General features: G+C 41.3%; 1 long non-coding RNA gene across 1 annotated transcript in view; it reads right to left on the reverse strand.

Annotated features, from left to right (window-relative positions):
- Positions 1-638: 638 nt before the first annotated feature.
- Positions 639-17,355, reverse strand: part of LOC143809070 (uncharacterized) — a 55,058-nt gene continuing 38,341 nt past the window's right edge. Inside the window, exons 3-5 of the long non-coding RNA XR_013222055.1 lie at positions 3,187-3,268; positions 2,028-2,078; positions 639-1,939 (exon numbers count right to left, since the gene is read on the reverse strand). This is a non-coding gene — a long non-coding RNA (uncharacterized LOC143809070). The remainder of the gene's footprint in view (positions 1,940-2,027; positions 2,079-3,186; positions 3,269-17,355) is intronic.

Genomic DNA, 17,355 nt, shown 5'->3' on the forward strand with positions numbered 1-17,355 from the left:
GATAGAACAGACTTTTTAAAAGAAAAAAAAAGAATATTGATCCCAGATTCCTGCAAAGTGACTAAATATATCAAACATCGAGCTTTGCTTTGTGTGCATGCTGAACCTACGAATTGCCTTCCACATTCCATATCACTGGGGCATATGCTGTTCTTATTTATATAGAAAATAAAACCTTATTCATGAATTTTAGAGAAAAGAAAACCTTAGAAAAGATTTTAGATTTTTTTTTTAGATTTTATTAAACCTAAGGCATAACATTTAATATCGGTTTGTGTTCTCTTTCTGATTCGTGACACTTGATCCATTGTATAATATCTTACTAGTGTATTAATAAAACCCCGCTAGCTCACGAAGTTCACATGGACTGTCATGCGGACAGGCTTTTTCCAATGAAAGTACAGAATGGTGATAAGAAAAAGAAAGGTTCAAAATGGAACCCAGGACATTAAGATTTCTAGTGTTTGACCAAGAAAAGAATTGTAAGAGGGAAATTAGAGCAAGGAAAAAAAAGTGAAAAATGTGTAAGAAGTTGGACCCTACCAATCACGAGAATGGAGATCCTGTGAGCCAATGTTAGTGCAGTTGTAGGGAATATGTGTGATGAATGCTCCAGTCATTGTCTATCCAGCATCTTTGGTTACCACTTCAGTAGAATTTTTATTTCATGTGCCGAAACATAATTACATACACCATCATTAGATGCCATTACACAACGCCAAAATCATGATCTGCATGTCGCACAACCAAAGTTGCTTTCCTGCTCTATCATTAAAAGTGTATGCGCCATTTTATATCGATGTTTGCCAATCAAGCACAATGGGATTTTTTTGCAATATAACCATTGGTAAGTTAACGTACCAATGTCCCACCACCACCACTCCCATGGTGGGAAACCCTCTTTAATATATGGCACAGTGATATCATGCCCAAGCAAGGACCAAGATGGGAGGCCAACTGTGATTGGACCTTTAGCTATTGTTTGGATGAGAGAAATTGCCCATTTTGGGGTTCTTTCTCCTTATCAGTGCATAGGGCATAACTTGGGAATCAGAAGTTACAATCGCACCTGGAGCCTCGGAAGTCCAAATCGTTCCTCTATTCCATGTGAGAAGATCAAAATTATTAAAGACACATAATAATTGGGGGAATTATTGGGGATTTTACATTGGAGCCAAATAACTTCAGGTTACACCTTTATAGTAGGGTACTGGTTGGCTGGATAAGAGGTCCTTGATGCAGTTTTAGTTGGTACTGTTAGTCAACCTCTTGCCCAGACAACCATTCACCCTCCTTTGCACTGATGAAGGGTAAGAACCCAAAAAACTCTACCTACATGGTTGTCTTTTCCTTCTTGTAAAATACCCTTGGTTTCGCTAAATATCATAATTCACATGGCAAGAATTGGACATTGACTTATAGGATAGCTTCTTTCAATAGGTGGCACTATAGAGTCAGCTTTTGAGAAGAGCTCATTTGCATACATTTTTCCCATGCAGCTTTGCCTGGCTGCTACTCAAACTTGGCAGTCTCCATGAGAAGAAACTATCTAATCTAACGAAAGCTAGTCATGGTTGACTTTGGAATATCCCTATTTAACAACAAAAAAATACAGGGAATAATATATGGTGAATGTAATGTTATTCTTTTGCAGTCTTAATACCAGACCATTGTTGGAAACTATTTAACATTTTTTATCCCGGAGTACTTGAGTGCAAGACAGCTTGAAAGTATTTATCTACTGTTAGAGAAACACCTTTTGAAACCACGGTTCTGAAATATTTGCGGAACAAAAACATTGATGCGGAGCAGAAGAAAAGAATTTTCGTATGCACATCTGCAGGCTATATCTGGAAGCAGACAATTAATATTCTTGCTCAGTGTGTTGCAGGAAACATTCTGTGATTCACATGAGAGCTGAGAACATCAAAGTACGAATCTAAGTCAAGAGGAATAAATTGCTCAGTATTATCGACGGAGCAAGTAGAAGCTGATTGAGCTATATTAAAAAAAAAACAAGGACGTACCTGCAGGTAGACGACACCGATGATGTGACCCATGGGCTGCATCGTGGAGGTCTACAGGAGAAAGCTTTTAATTAGTGTCTCAGGACAAAGCTTGTTTATATGACATCCATTTTGCTAATAATCTTTTTTCTTTGCAATTCTTTTTTAAAGGAGTTGTCCAGGCTTAGGGTAGAAGTCTTCAGTCACTTTATGTGCACTCTCAGGATTCTCCTGTGTCGGTGCCATGAGCGGGCAGGTGCCTGACCACAAGTATTCAATTTTCATACATGCGGTCAAGTGCCGACTAAACATGCGCTGTCTTCCTCAATACAAGTGAATTGAGAGAGGCTCTCAATAATGAGAGAGGCTGGACACGTCTAGTCTGAATGTGGCCAGAAGAATGCAAATCGCAAACTTGCAGTTACATGACCGTCTACTCCAGGCACTAGCACGGGACAATCCTAACAGTGCACACTGTGCACACTGTGAGAATTCACAAGTCTGCAGTCTCCTTAGAGTTACTTAAGACTTGAAGCCCAAGCCTGGACAACCCCTTTAAGGATTCATTATGGATATGTTAGAAGAACTAACACAACTCTTGAACATGTCCTTCATTTCTAATATACAGTATTTGTTTCCTACTGAATATTTTTGGCTATCAAAAACAGAACATGTCTATATGATAGCTATACTGAACATGTCAACTGGCATTACTGAACTATAACAAGTATGGTTGAGCGACTTTTACTTTTTTAGGATCGAGTCGGGTTTCGCGAAACCCGACTTTGTCATAAGTCGAGTCTAGTGAAATCGGCCGATTATCGCGCAAAGTCGGGGATCGACCGAAACACGAAACCCAATGCAAGTCAATAGGGAATCACCCTCCTCCTCCTCCTCCTCCTCCCCCCCTGAGACGCCGCAGAAAGCAAGCGGGAACCTATGTCATCACGCTGCCCACACTCCTTCATTGGCTGAAAAAATGGCGGGGAAAGCATCATATGAAACGCGACTTTGGCGCGAAGATCGCCGACCGCATGGCCGATCCCACAGTGGAATCGGGTCGGGTTTCATGAAACCCGACTTTGCTGAAAGTCGGCGATTTTTGAAAATGTCCTATCCGTTTCGCTCAACCCTAATAACAAGTCAAATTATTCCAAATTATATAAGGGTTGAATTGTACCTGAAGACGTCCAATAAAGTGATGGACCCAGATAATCTGCCATAAAGTCCACTTTAGGGTTATCTGGTGGGCCAGTCTGAGCCTAGTAAACAAAGTAGAAGGGGACAGAGTGAGACGAGTCTGAAGATCTAAGCCTAAAGGGGAATATGTAATCTAAAAAGGACTCATTGTTTTAATTTTTTATATTAAATGTTTTTTTTTTGTTTTTTTTTAAATGTGATTATTTTCCATATTACAATCAAAAATCCTGCAATTTTATACTGGCCGCTAGGCTGATCTGCATAGATGACTTATCAATAGTCACATTATCATCACAGACAGAGGCAAAAATGGAAGGCAATACCTGTATATATAGTTCATAACACAGGATTCACGATCCACAGTAGGTGATGACACTTCTAATTTTCCTATGTGTTAAGTGGCATTTACACTGACAGATAAGCTTGTTAAAAGAGCTCGTTTAGCAATTATCTTGCCTTGTGCTCAGGCTGACGATCATCTGATGAATGAGCAAAATGTTAGTTCATCAGATGAAATGATCTTCTATGCAAAATAAAATGTTCCCACATGGAATCCACATTCAAAACCAGAGGATTAACTGTGAATAATGCCAACCACAAATCTGTGACATGTCATGGTCAACCTTCGACTTTTGCGTGGAACATATATGTCAGTTTTTAACATCGTTTATGTCAGAATTATTTTGACCTTCACATTGTACTATAGTAATGCAGCACTACTAGAGATCAGCGGATCTGACAAAATTCAAATTCACCAAATTGTGGACAGATCAAAGAAGTGACAACAGAAAGAAGAGCTTAAAGATGTGAGAGCAGAAAGAAGAGGACCGGATGGTCCTCAGGTCATCTTCTTTCTGTAGCTCCAGCCTGTTTACTCTAGGCCAGGACTTCCAACAGAGACCAGGCCTCACGATGTGTGAAACACAGTGACCTTTGAGGACTGGTCATAGTCAATAGTCTTGGTCTAGAGTAAACAGGCAAGGGATGTGGCTCATGACAGGGGAAAGAAGAGGCTGCTCTGAGGATCGAATGACAAGCATTAGAGGAGCAAGACAGGTTACTGGTGAGCTGAGTATAAGTTGTTTTTTTTGTTATTAAACTCTTGCCAGCTGTCTATGGTTTAGCGAAATGATGGACAATCCACATGAAAAATCCACATTCTCAAAGATGCAGATTTTATGCATGTTCAAGTAGAATTCAATTCCACTCCTATAAATTCTCTCATCTCTAAGCACTACCATTTATGACCACCATGTGGTAATACAAGAGATTGAAAATCAATCCATAGATGTATTGACCACCAGCCAACAATTGAATGCACTGAATGTCAATGCTCAGCTATCAAGTAGACACTTGTAGACTTCTCTGAAACTAAATGAACATATTGGTGATATATAAATGATGTAAAACCATAATAGTTTAAGAAGATCCTATAAGCAAAATGGATTACAGATAATAAAGGGATCGTTAGTACAAACACATTCTCAGTTTCTTGGTTAGCGATCACAGTAAACACAAAGATTTGACATGAAGCAGAGGACAGTTCTGAAACCACCGATCTCAGGGTTGTGTTTGCTATTGGGTTTAAATGTGGCCACAATCTGTGCAGAGGAAACTACGCAGGCATCCCTCCCCTGGTAAATATTTTCTCAGCGTGTACAGAGCCTGATATTCGTCTTCTGATTAAAGCAAAATGTTGACTTTCTCAGACAGGTCTTTATCTTACGGACTGGGAGATGAGACACAAACCATGATGGTGGCATCGTTTCATGTTCATACTATTTTCATTTATTTACTCTCATTTATTTCTCATGTTATTTGATCTTCATTTACTCCTTATTAATGTCAATTCATCCATAGCCAACAACACACAAAGATGCTCCAAGGAGTCAGGTTTATTAACCTTCGGATGACTGGAGCCTCATGGCTGGAGGCTACTAAAGTGTGATGACAACTCTTCTAGACTAGTTCACAGGAATGCAGCTGGAATTTCCAGGCATCCGCTGATAAACCCGAAAGCTGCATCTGTAATAGGGGTGCATACAGAAGGCAAGTTAGAGATGTTGTCCACTTCAGGCAATTTCTTCTCAGTAGAGGGGTCCCATTGTAAAGACCTCTAGAAATGAGCTGTAGACTCTGGAGGAACCTTGCAACGCGGGTTTTAGGCTTCTTCACACATCCGGTTTTCTTATTTGATGTCTGTTGTTATTTGTTATTTGTTGTTATTTGTTGTCTGTTGTTAAGATGGACAGCACAAAAACCTATAAAGTTTACTGTATCCATTCACACATCTGCTTTTTAAAAGAATTTGTTAAATTGCATGTATTAGGCTCATGAGTTTTTGTGGGTCAAACACGGCCTTTCACGCCCCTGGGGATCCATTGAAAATTAAGGAAAAAAGGAAAGCATGCATGTTAGATAAGTTTTGCATCCATTTTTCAATTGTTTTCAGCTGATTTATCGCTGATTTCATTGTCTCAGTTTAATTCCTTCAGTCTGTAAAAATGGATGAGATTCCAAGTGCAATTCCACAATTGTTTTGGGGATTTTTTTTACCAAGTTCACTAAATGCTAAAATCGTCCTGCCATTATTATTCTCCAGGTCATTACGAGTTCATAGACACCAAACATAGCATAGGTTCTTTTTTATTTAAGTGGTGAAAAAAAATCCAAAGTTTGTAAAAAAAAAAAATGGCCCATTTTCCTAGACTCCATTTTTCAGGATCTCGGGCTGGGTGATGGCTTATTGTTTGTGCACCAAGCTGATGTTTTTATCAATACCATTTTGGTGTTGATACGATCTTTTGATTGCCTGTTATTGAATTTTATTGCAATGTTGCAGTGACCAAAAAACATAATTCTGTCATTTAGATTTTTTTTTCCGTTACGTTGTTTACTAGTCGGATGAATTTTTTCTCTATTTTGATAGTTCGGGTGTTTCTGAATGCAGGGAACACCAAATATGTGTATTTTTTATTGTTTTATTTTGAACGGGGCAATAGAAAGTTGACCTGTACTTTAATATTTAACATTTTTTTAAATACTTTTTAAAACTTTTTTTACACTTTTACTTGCTTCAATAGTCTCCTTAGGAGACTTGAAGCTGCAATTATCTGATCACCAGCTGGGTGTCGCTCATAGCAGATCAGAAATGACAAACACGAGGATCCCCTGCAGACCCCAGGATGACATTCCAACCCATGGGCACCCCGCAATCATGTCACTGGGGCATTGGTGAGCGGGGTTAGTGATGCATTTCCGGAGCAGCCATGTTAAATGCCGTTGTCAAAGATTGACTGTGGCATTTAACATGTTAACAGCATGGGGTGGATTGCGATTCCACCCACGGCTGTTTGATCAAATAAGCTGTCATGTGCCTGAAAAGATTCAGGCTGAGAGCATCAAAGAGGGGGAGGCGACCTTTGATGTACGTTATAGGTCGCAAAGGGGTTAAAGGAAATCTGTCAGCAGGTTTTTGATATGCAATTTGAGAGAAGCATGATGTAGAGGTAGATACCCCGATTTTACTAATGTGTGACTTACTGGGCTCTGTTTTGTGAATCTGAATAAAATTAGTGCTTTATCAGCAGGAGATTATCACTAAAGGACTAGGTCTCTCGTGCCTCCTGGTCCAGCTACACCTACACCACAGTTTTCTGTTCATGTACAGTGTATAGATAAAGCTGCCAATCAGTGGTGTGGGCGGGGTTATGCAGGGCACAGCATTGTGAGCACTGCTAGATCTGCAGCAGAGGAGCAATAATTTTATCAAAACTGCTGCACTCAGTAAACTAAGTGATACATCGCTGGAATCAGGATCTCTGTTCCTACAATGGCTGAAATAGGAATACCCCATTAATTTATTCCCATACTTGTGTGCGTTATGTAAATGAACTGTGATTTCGTTTTTCTCTCTCAAAAGTAGGACTGTTGGAAAGCGCTGCGGAATATGTTGGCGCTATATAAATAAAGATTATTATTATTATTATTATTATTAAGTGATCACAAGCAGTATATACGATATATACTGCCACTGAATATGCTAATGATATACAAGCCAAAAGAAAAAATATAGGGGAAAAGCTATTCGCACCTCACAACATGAAATGGCATTCCCATGACAAGGTACAGCCGGGCAAAATAACCCATTAATTTCCAGCTATCTTGTAAAATAAAAGAAATATGAGAGGTTGTCTTTATGTTTGGTCATTTTTTTCTGAGATTTTGACCTCTTTGAGTTCTTTCTTTTGACCCATGATTCCAGTTATGAAAAATAAACATTGATAGAATTTCACAAGACTCTAGTGAGACTTCAGCCGCAGTGAAAAGCATATCCCGGAGAGCGTGAAGCTCGGTTCTGCTTGCTGGATGACTGCACTAACCTCTCCGACAAGCATCTCTTGTTTGGATCCCATCACCATGTTCATTCCTTAATCAATCATCCGCACTGAATGAAAAAACACTTTAGGGAAAGAAAAATGAATGAAGTCATAAAATAAAAACATGAAGAAAGATGGAAGTGGACAGTTACGAACCGATGGGAAATGGTTCTGAAGGGTGTTCATGTACCATGACCGTACGTTGTCCTTTGACTTTAAGTTAGGTGAAGATATTAGTTTTGTAAGTGGATCAAAATAATGATTTTGTTCCAAGTTTCTGCCTCAATTTCCAAAATCCAGGCACACTAGTTGGATTGAACATATGCAAAAATGAACACTCCAAATAAATAATGCATGCAATGCCTGAACTTGCAAAGCAGTTGCCAAAGTAATATAGTTAGTTTCATCGTAACAGGACCAACTTCCAGAGATGACTAAGCTGTATGTATACGATCTTATGAAGACCAGTATAGTCAGCTCAGCTACACCACCAGCAATTTTGATGTCACATTCTGCAGGAAAAGATGGTGTCTAATGAGGAGAATTATATAAGTCCACCTCATCTGATTTGGCCTTTTATGGCGTCCTGATGCCCGCATGCAAAGCTAATAGTATCTACTTGCAGTACTTTTCAGCTGCCATTAACCCTGTCTTCCCTTATATTGATAATGAGATGGCTCTGTTAACATTGTCTCATGCTAAACAGTAAAGTACCTCTAGTCCAGTGCAGAGAATTATGTAAGTTCACCTCATCTGATTTGGCCAATTATGGCCTCCTGATGCCCTCATGCAAAGCTAAAAGTATTTGCTTGCAGTACTCTTTGGCTGCCATTAACCCTGTGTTCCCTTAAATTGATAATGAGATGGCTCTGTTAACATTGTTTCATGCTAAACAGTAAAGTACCTCTAGTGTAGTGGACAGAATTATGTAAGCCCACCTCATCTTATTTGGCCTATTATGGCCTCCTGATGCACTCATGCAAAGCTAATAGTATCTACTTGCAGTACTTTTCAGCTGCCATTAACCCTGTCTTCCCTTATATTGATAACTAGACTGTGGCCCGATTCTAACGCATCGGGTATTCTAGAATATGCATGTCCCCGTAGTATATGGACAATGATGATTCCGACTGTGCCCGTCGCTGATTGGTCGAGGCAACCTTTTTGACATCATCGTCGCCATGGCAACCATTATGACATCTACGTCGATACTGTGCCCGTCGCTGATTGGTCGAGGCCTGGTAGCCTCGACCAATCAGAGACGCGGGTGTTGTGAAATTGGATTTTGGGCTCCCCCGGTGGCCACTGGTGGAATTGAACTTGTGTGCATCATCCCCTCTGTTCACCTGTTCCCATCAGGATGTGGGAGTCGCTATTTAACCTTGCTCCTCTGTCACTTCCATGCCGGTCAACATTGTAATCAGAAGCCTTTCTGTGCATGTTCCTGCTTCTAGACAACTCCCAGCTAAGTGGACTTTTGTCCTTGTTTGTTTTTTGCATTTTGTTCCAGTTCACAGCTTCAGTTTCGTTTCTGTGTCTGGAAAGCTCTTGTGATCTGAAATTGCCACTCTGATGTTATGAGTTAATACTAGAGTCTTAAAGTAATTTCAGGATGTGTTTTGATAGGGTTTTTAGCTGACCATGAAAGTGCCCTTTCTGTCTTCCTGCTATCTAGTAAGCGGACCTCGATTTTGCTAAACCTATTTTCATACTACGTTTGTCATTTTCATCTAAAATCACCGCCAATATATGTGGGGGCCTCTGTCTGCCTTTCGGGGAAATTTCTCTAGAGGTGAGCCAGGACTGTATTTTCCTCTGCCAGGATTAGTTAGTCCTCCGGCTGGCGCTGGGCGTCTAGGGATAAAACGCAGGCTACGCTACCCGGCTACTGTTAGTTGTGCGGCAGGTTTAGTTCATGGTCAGTTTAGTTTCCATCCTTCCAAGAGCTAGTTCTTATGTTTGCGGGGCTATGTTCTCTTGCCATTGAGAACCATAACAGTTTGACCGGACCGCAAAGGGTTAAATTAATTGGCAGAGAAAGGAGAGAAAAAAGAAGTCTGCTGAAGATTTTTTTTTTTTTTTTTTTTCTCAGTTCTGAGTGTGCTTCCAATTGAATCACTTGCAAGTCTGCCTATATTGCAGCCTTCCTCTCTCTCTCTCCTTCTAATCCTGGAATGGCTCTGTGTTCACCTGTTTAAAATGGATATTCAGAGTTTAGCTGCAGGTTTGAATAATCTCACCACGAAAGTTCAAAATTTACAAGATTTTGTTGTTCAGGTTCCTATATCTGAACCTAGAATTCCTTTGCCTGAATTTTTCTCGGGGAATAAATCTTGCTTTCAAAATTTCAAAAATAATTGCAAGTTGTTTTTGTCCCTGAAATCTCGCTCTGCTGGAGATCCTGCTCAGCAGGTCAGGATTGTGATTTCCTTGCTCCGGGGCGACCCTCAAGATTGGGCTTTTGCATTGGCTCCAGGGGATCCTGCGTTGCTCAATGTGGATGCGTTTTTTCTGGCCTTGGGGTTGCTTTATGAGGAACCTCATTTAGAGCTTCAGGCGGAAAAAGCCTTGATGTCCCTATCTCAGGGGCAAGATGAAGTTGAAATATATTGCCAAAAATTCCGTAAATGGTCTGTGCTTACTCAGTGGAATGAGTGCGCCCTGGCAGCGAATTTCAGAGAGGGTCTCTCTGATGCCATTAAGGATGTTATGGTGGGGTTCCCTGTGCCTGCGGGTCTGAATGAGTCCATGACAATGGCTATCCAGATCGATAGACGTCTGCGGGAGCGCAAACCTGTGCACCAGTTGGCGGTGTCTACTGAGAAGACGCCAGAGAATATGCAATGTGATAGAATTCTGTCCAGAAGCGAACGGCAGAATTTTAGACGAAAAAATGGGTTGTGCTTTTATTGTGGTGATTCAACTCATGTTATATCAGCATGCTCTAAGCGTACTAAGAAGCTTGATAAGTCAGTTTCAATTGGCACTTTTCAGTCTAAGTTTATTCTATCTGTGACCCTGATTTGTTCTTTATCATCTATTACCGCGGACGCCTATGTCGACTCTGGCGCCGCTTTGAGTCTTATGGATTGGTCCTTTGCCAAACGCTGTGGGTATGATTTAGAGCCTCTTGAAACTCCTATACCTCTGAAGGGGATTGACTCCACCCCATTGGCTACTAATAAACCACAATACTGGACACAAGTAACTATGCGAATTAATCCGGATCATCAGGAGATTATTCGCTTTCTTGTGCTGTATAACCTACATGATGTGTTGGTGCTTGGATTGCCATGGCTGCAATCTCATAACCCAGTCCTCGACTGGAAAGCTATGTCTGTGTTAAGCTGGGGATGTAAGGGGATGCATGGGGACGTACCTTTGGTTTCCATTTCATCATCTATTCCCTCTGAGATTCCTGAATTCTTGTCTGACTATCGTGATGTTTTTGAAGAACCTAAGCTTGGTTCATTACCTCCGCACCGGGAGTGCGATTGTGCCATAGATTTGATTCCGGGTAGTAAATACCCTAAGGGTCGTTTATTTAATCTGTCTGTGCCTGAACATGCTGCTATGCGAGAATATATAAAGGAGTCCTTGGAAAAGGGACATATTCGTCCTTCGTCATCTCCCTTAGGAGCCGGTTTTTTCTTTGTGTCTAAGAAAGATGGCTCTTTGAGGCCGTGTATTGATTATCGGCTTTTGAATAAAATCACGGTTAAATATCAATATCCGTTGCCACTGCTGACTGATTTGTTTGCTCGCATAAAGGGGGCCAAGTGGTTCTCTAAGATAGATCTCCGTGGGGCGTATAATTTGGTGCGAATTAAGCAGGGGGATGAGTGGAAAACCGCATTTAATACGCCCGAGGGCCACTTTGAGTATTTGGTGATGCCTTTTGGCCTTTCAAATGCCCCTTCAGTCTTTCAGTCCTTTATGCATGACATTTTCCGTGATTATTTGGATAAATTTATGATTGTGTATCTGGATGATATTCTGATTTTTTCGGATGACTGGGACTCTCATGTCCAGCAGGTCAGGAGGGTTTTTCAGGTTTTGCGGTCTAATTCCTTGTGTGTGAAGGGTTCTAAGTGCGTTTTTGGGGTGCAAAAGATTTCCTTCTTGGGATACATTTTTTCCCCCTCTTCCATCGAGATGGATCCTGTCAAGGTTCAGGCTATTTGTGATTGGACGCAACCCTCTTCTCTTAAGAGTCTTCAGAAATTTTTGGGCTTTGCTAACTTTTATCGTCGATTTATTGCTGGTTTTTCTGATGTTGTTAAACCATTGACTGATTTGACTAAGAAGGGTGCTGATGTTGCTGATTGGTCCCCTGCTGCTGTGGAGGCCTTTCGGGAGCTTAAGCGCCGCTTTTCTTCCGCCCCTGTGTTGCGTCAGCCTGATGTTGCTCTTCCTTTTCAGGTTGAGGTCGACGCTTCTGAAATCGGAGCTGGGGCGGTTTTGTCGCAGAGAAGTTCCGACTGCTCCGTGATGAAACCTTGTGCTTTTTTTTTCGTAAATTTTCGCCTGCCGAGCGGAATTATGATATTGGGAATCGGGAGCTTTTGGCCATGAAGTGGGCTTTTGAGGAGTGGCGTCATTGGCTTGAGGGGGCTAGACATCAGGTGGTGGTATTGACCGACCACAAAAATTTAATTTATCTTGAGTCCGCCAGACGCCTGAATCCTAGACAGGCGCGCTGGTCGTTGTTTTTCTCTCGGTTTAATTTTGTGGTGTCATACCTACCGGGTTCTAAGAATGTTAAGGCGGATGCCCTTTCTAGGAGTTTTGAGCCTGACTCCCCTGGTAATTCTGAACCTACAGGTATCCTTAAGGATGGAGTGATATTGTCTGCCGTTTCTCCAGACCTGCGGCGGGCCTTGCAGGAGTTTCAGGCGGATAGACCTGATCGTTGCCCACCTGGTAGACTGTTTGTTCCTGATGATTGGACCAGTAAAGTCATTTCTGAGGTTCATTCTTCTGCGTTGGCAGGTCATCCTGGAATCTTTGGTACCAGGGATTTGGTGGCAAGGTCCTTCTGGTGGCCTTCCCTGTCACGAGATGTACGAGGCTTTGTGCAGTCTTGTGACGTTTGTGCTCGGGCCAAGCCTTGTTGTTCTCGGGCTAGTGGATTGTTGTTGCCCTTGCCTATCCCGAAGAGGCCTTGGACGCACATCTCGATGGATTTTATTTCAGATCTTCCTGTTTCTCAGAAGATGTCTGTCATCTGGGTGGTGTGCGACCGTTTCTCTAAGATGGTCCATTTGGTTCCCCTGCCTAAGTTGCCCTCTTCTTCTGAGTTGGTTCCTCTGTTTTTTCAAAATGTGGTTCGTTTGCATGGTATTCCAGAGAATATCGTTTCTGACAGAGGAACCCAATTCGTGTCTAGATTTTGGCGGGCATTCTGTGCTAGGATGGGCATAGATTTGTCTTTCTCGTCTGCTTTCCATCCTCAGACTAATGGCCAGACCGAGCGGACGAATCAGACCTTGGAGACATATTTGAGGTGTTTTGTGTCTGCAGATCAGGATGATTGGGTTGCTTTTTTGCCTTTAGCGGAGTTTGCCCTCAATAATCGGGCCAGCTCTGCCACCTTGGTGTCTCCTTTTTTCTGTAATTCGGGGTTTCATCCTCGATTTTCCTCCGGTCAGGTGGAATCTTCGGATTGTCCTGGAGTGGATGCTGTGGTGGAGAGGTTGCATCAGATTTGGGGGCAGGTAGTGGACAATTTGAAGTTGTCCCAGGAGAAGACTCAGCTTTTTGCCAACCGCCGGCGTCGGGTTGGTCCTCGGCTTTGTGTCGGGGACTTGGTGTGGTTGTCTTCTCGTTTTGTCCCTATGAGGGTTTCTTCTCCTAAGTTTAAGCCTCGGTTCATCGGCCCGTACAAGATATTGGAGATTCTTAACCCTGTGTCCTTCCGTTTGGACCTCCCTGCATCTTTTTCTATTCATAATGTTTTTCATCGGTCATTATTGCGCAGGTATGAGGTACCGGTTGTGCCTTCCGTTGAGCCTCCTGCTCCGGTGTTGGTTGAGGGCGAGTTGGAGTACGTTGTGGAAAAAATCTTGGACTCCCGTATTTCCAGACGGAAACTCCAGTATCTGGTCAAATGGAAGGGATACGGTCAGGAGGATAATTCTTGGGTGACTGCCTCTGATGTTCATGCCTCCGATCTGGTCCGTGCCTTTCATAGGGCTCATCCTGATCGCCCTGGTGGTTCTGGTGAGGGTTCGGTGCCCCCTCCTTGAGGGGGGGATACTGTTGTGAAATTGGATTTTGGGCTCCCCCGGTGGCCACTGGTGGAATTGAACTTGTGTGCATCATCCCCTCTGTTCACCTGTTCCCATCAGGATGTGGGAGTCGCTATTTAACCTTGCTCCTCTGTCACTTCCATGCCGGTCAACATTGTAATCAGAAGCCTTTCTGTGCATGTTCCTGCTTCTAGACAACTCCCAGCTAAGTGGACTTTTGTCCTTGTTTGTTTTTTGCATTTTGTTCCAGTTCACAGCTTCAGTTTCGTTTCTGTGTCTGGAAAGCTCTTGTGATCTGAAATTGCCACTCTGATGTTATGAGTTAATACTAGAGTCTTAAAGTAATTTCAGGATGTGTTTTGATAGGGTTTTTAGCTGACCATGAAAGTGCCCTTTCTGTCTTCCTGCTATCTAGTAAGCGGACCTCGATTTTGCTAAACCTATTTTCATACTACGTTTGTCATTTTCATCTAAAATCACCGCCAATATATGTGGGGGCCTCTGTCTGCCTTTCGGGGAAATTTCTCTAGAGGTGAGCCAGGACTGTATTTTCCTCTGCCAGGATTAGTTAGTCCTCCGGCTGGCGCTGGGCGTCTAGGGATAAAACGCAGGCTACGCTACCCGGCTACTGTTAGTTGTGCGGCAGGTTTAGTTCATGGTCAGTTTAGTTTCCATCCTTCCAAGAGCTAGTTCTTATGTTTGCGGGGCTATGTTCTCTTGCCATTGAGAACCATAACACGCGGGATTTCCATTATGACATCATCGTCGCCATGCTGTGCCCGTCGCTGATTGGTCGAGGCTTGGCGGCCTCGACCAATCAGAGACGCGGGATTTCTACGTCGATACTGTGCCCGTCGCTGATTGGTCGAGGCCCAGGCGGCCTCGACCAATCAGCGAATGAATAAACGGGACAGACAGACAGAAAGACAGAAAAACCCTTAGACAATTATATATATAGATAAGATGGCTCTGTTAAGATTGTCTCATGCTAAACAGTAAAGTACCTCTAGTGTAGTGGGGAGAATTATGTAAGTCCACCTCATCTGATTTGGCCTATTATGGCCTCCTGATGCACTCATGCAAAACTACCAGTATCTACTTGCAGTACTTTTCAGCTGCCATTAACCCTATCTTCCCTTTTATTAATAATGAGATGACTCTGTTAACATTGTCTCATGCTAAACAGTAAAGTACCTCTAGAAAACAAGTATTTTCAGCCTATTGCACCTTCTCTAGTTCTGAATATGAAAACTAGAGTATTTCCAAAAAATTTTAACTAAAATGGTTTACCCCAAAAAATTATAATGAAAACTTAATTGAATTTATAAGTAATTTCCTGATGATAGATTTCCATTTGGAGTAGATAATTAATAGATGAATAATTGATCTTTTGTCTTTTTTTTGCATGTACTGGATGCATTACATTCTTTCGAAGGCTACCACTGACATTGATTCTCCATGCCAGAATGTTGGAAAAATTAAAAAAACTAAATGAACACTTCTAAAAAATTTACAGACTTATTCTTGCCCCTTCTTTTGCTGCCAGTTTTTTCACATACTTTCCTATTCTGCATCGAGTAACTTTACACGAATAATAATCTATTCGAACAGTAGAGAAGTAAGTCAATCGGTCCAATGCCAAAATATCCCGTTGCACAAAATGATTTGTAATGGATTTTATTTGGGCAACTACCGTTATATTGTTTTAGGCATTTTCAGACCTTGCACACAGAGTAAATATCATAAATTAGCATGTTTTCTAAAAGTATTTAGATCTAAGAAATTAATTTTGAAAAGACATTACTGACAGATGGTTTTATAAGCAATACCAGACCGTAAAATAAGGGAACAAAACATTTTTTAGGAGGACTGAAGAAATTTTTTCATGAAAGCTCACAGAGCCGGCCAAATGCTTTTCAGCAAAGGGGAGAGCTGCCAGCAACTATAAATGGTGCCGCAAAGTAAGACATCGGAATTTATAGTCTAGGAATAGCAAGTTTTATAGAGTCTCGTCTTTTTCTTTCTTTTAGTGTTAGATGCCCCGTATGGAAATTATGCAATATTCTTCAATTCATTCATATTCACAGACAGAATGGCGGGGGGCAGGATTTTATACACGTGAAGCCATGGGACTTTAAGAAGATGTCCCATGAAAATTTTTATTTCATAATCCGTTTAAAAAAAAATAAAAAAATTGTCCATCACTACTTCCAACACTGCTGAAGCATCAGAGAGCAGGTTTCTCATTAACTGCTGTATAGAAATAAATGGTCTGGAGAGAGGTGGCTGGTATGTTAAGAGTTAACCCCTCTCCTAGAATTTAAATACTTGCCATTCTTGGCCAGGGTCTGAAGACCGGACTCCAAGGAAATGAGCTAGACACTATAAAAGACAAAATTTCTCATTGCAGGAGAATGACAGCAGATAGAAAAAGCAAGTCAGTTGCAAACTTGCTTATTTTCATGCTGTCTAATTAAAGTAATTTAAGAACTTGAGAACACCCATTTAATAAATTTTGCATATTTCAAGACTTTTCAAAAACTTACTCTAATGACAAGGTTGCAATAAAAAAATGTCTAGACATCTATAATACAGTTGGACTTTGGAGTGCTCCATGAACTTAACTTTTGGCCGCATCTTGCTGTTTGTCCTTCAGTGCGATCTCCTAAATGTTACTTTAAATGGGTTGTCAAGGATTAGAACAATTTAGCTGCTTTTTTTTTTTTACAAAAGCAATGCCACATCTGTGCATATGTTGGGTGTGGTATTGCAACTAAACCCAATTCATCTCAATGGAGCTGAGTTCCAATACCATACACAACTCATGGGCAGGAGTGTCGCTATCTCTAGAAGAAAGCACCAATGTTTTTCTAGTCTTCTTTTTATATATATATATATATATATATATATATATATATATATACCATGAGATTATTATTATTATCAGTGTCATTCTTATTTATTTATTGTGAACCTCACGCATGGATTCAGACATATTAGAAGCCTTGATGTTGCAGAATTATAAATGCAAAGATTTTTTTGGGCTTCATGTGGTTGAGTTTCCGAAAACTCCATCCACTTGTACTGAAATGCAAATGGCAAGCTGTCATGGATTTTGGTGCAGAATTCACCAAGTAAAGGAGCTGCTAAACATGTCCTAAAGAACTTTATTTTAGCAAGTATTATTATTTTTTCTGTGTTCTGGCTAACACGGTACAAAGTTATATTTTCATATAGCAAGTCTTATCAGATTAACAACATCCACAATAATCTGGACATTTGACCCCAACACATTATTACTTGTCGGTTGCCAACCAGTGGATCTCATCTGCTCACTTATCCAGAGACTATATAAGTGTATTGTGCCTTATGGGTGAATCTTTCATGGCTTGTCACAGATGGGCTTTTTAAATAAGTGCACAATTAAAGCATCTTTGATGTCCTCAGGCCCTGTCCTCTCCTCTGAATTGATTTGGATGGGTTGTATGAATTTCTTCACCATATGGTCACCTTCTTGCT

This window comes from Ranitomeya variabilis, chromosome 2 (genome assembly GCF_051348905.1).
Source record: "Ranitomeya variabilis isolate aRanVar5 chromosome 2, aRanVar5.hap1, whole genome shotgun sequence".
Taxonomy (NCBI): domain Eukaryota; kingdom Metazoa; phylum Chordata; class Amphibia; order Anura; family Dendrobatidae; genus Ranitomeya; species Ranitomeya variabilis.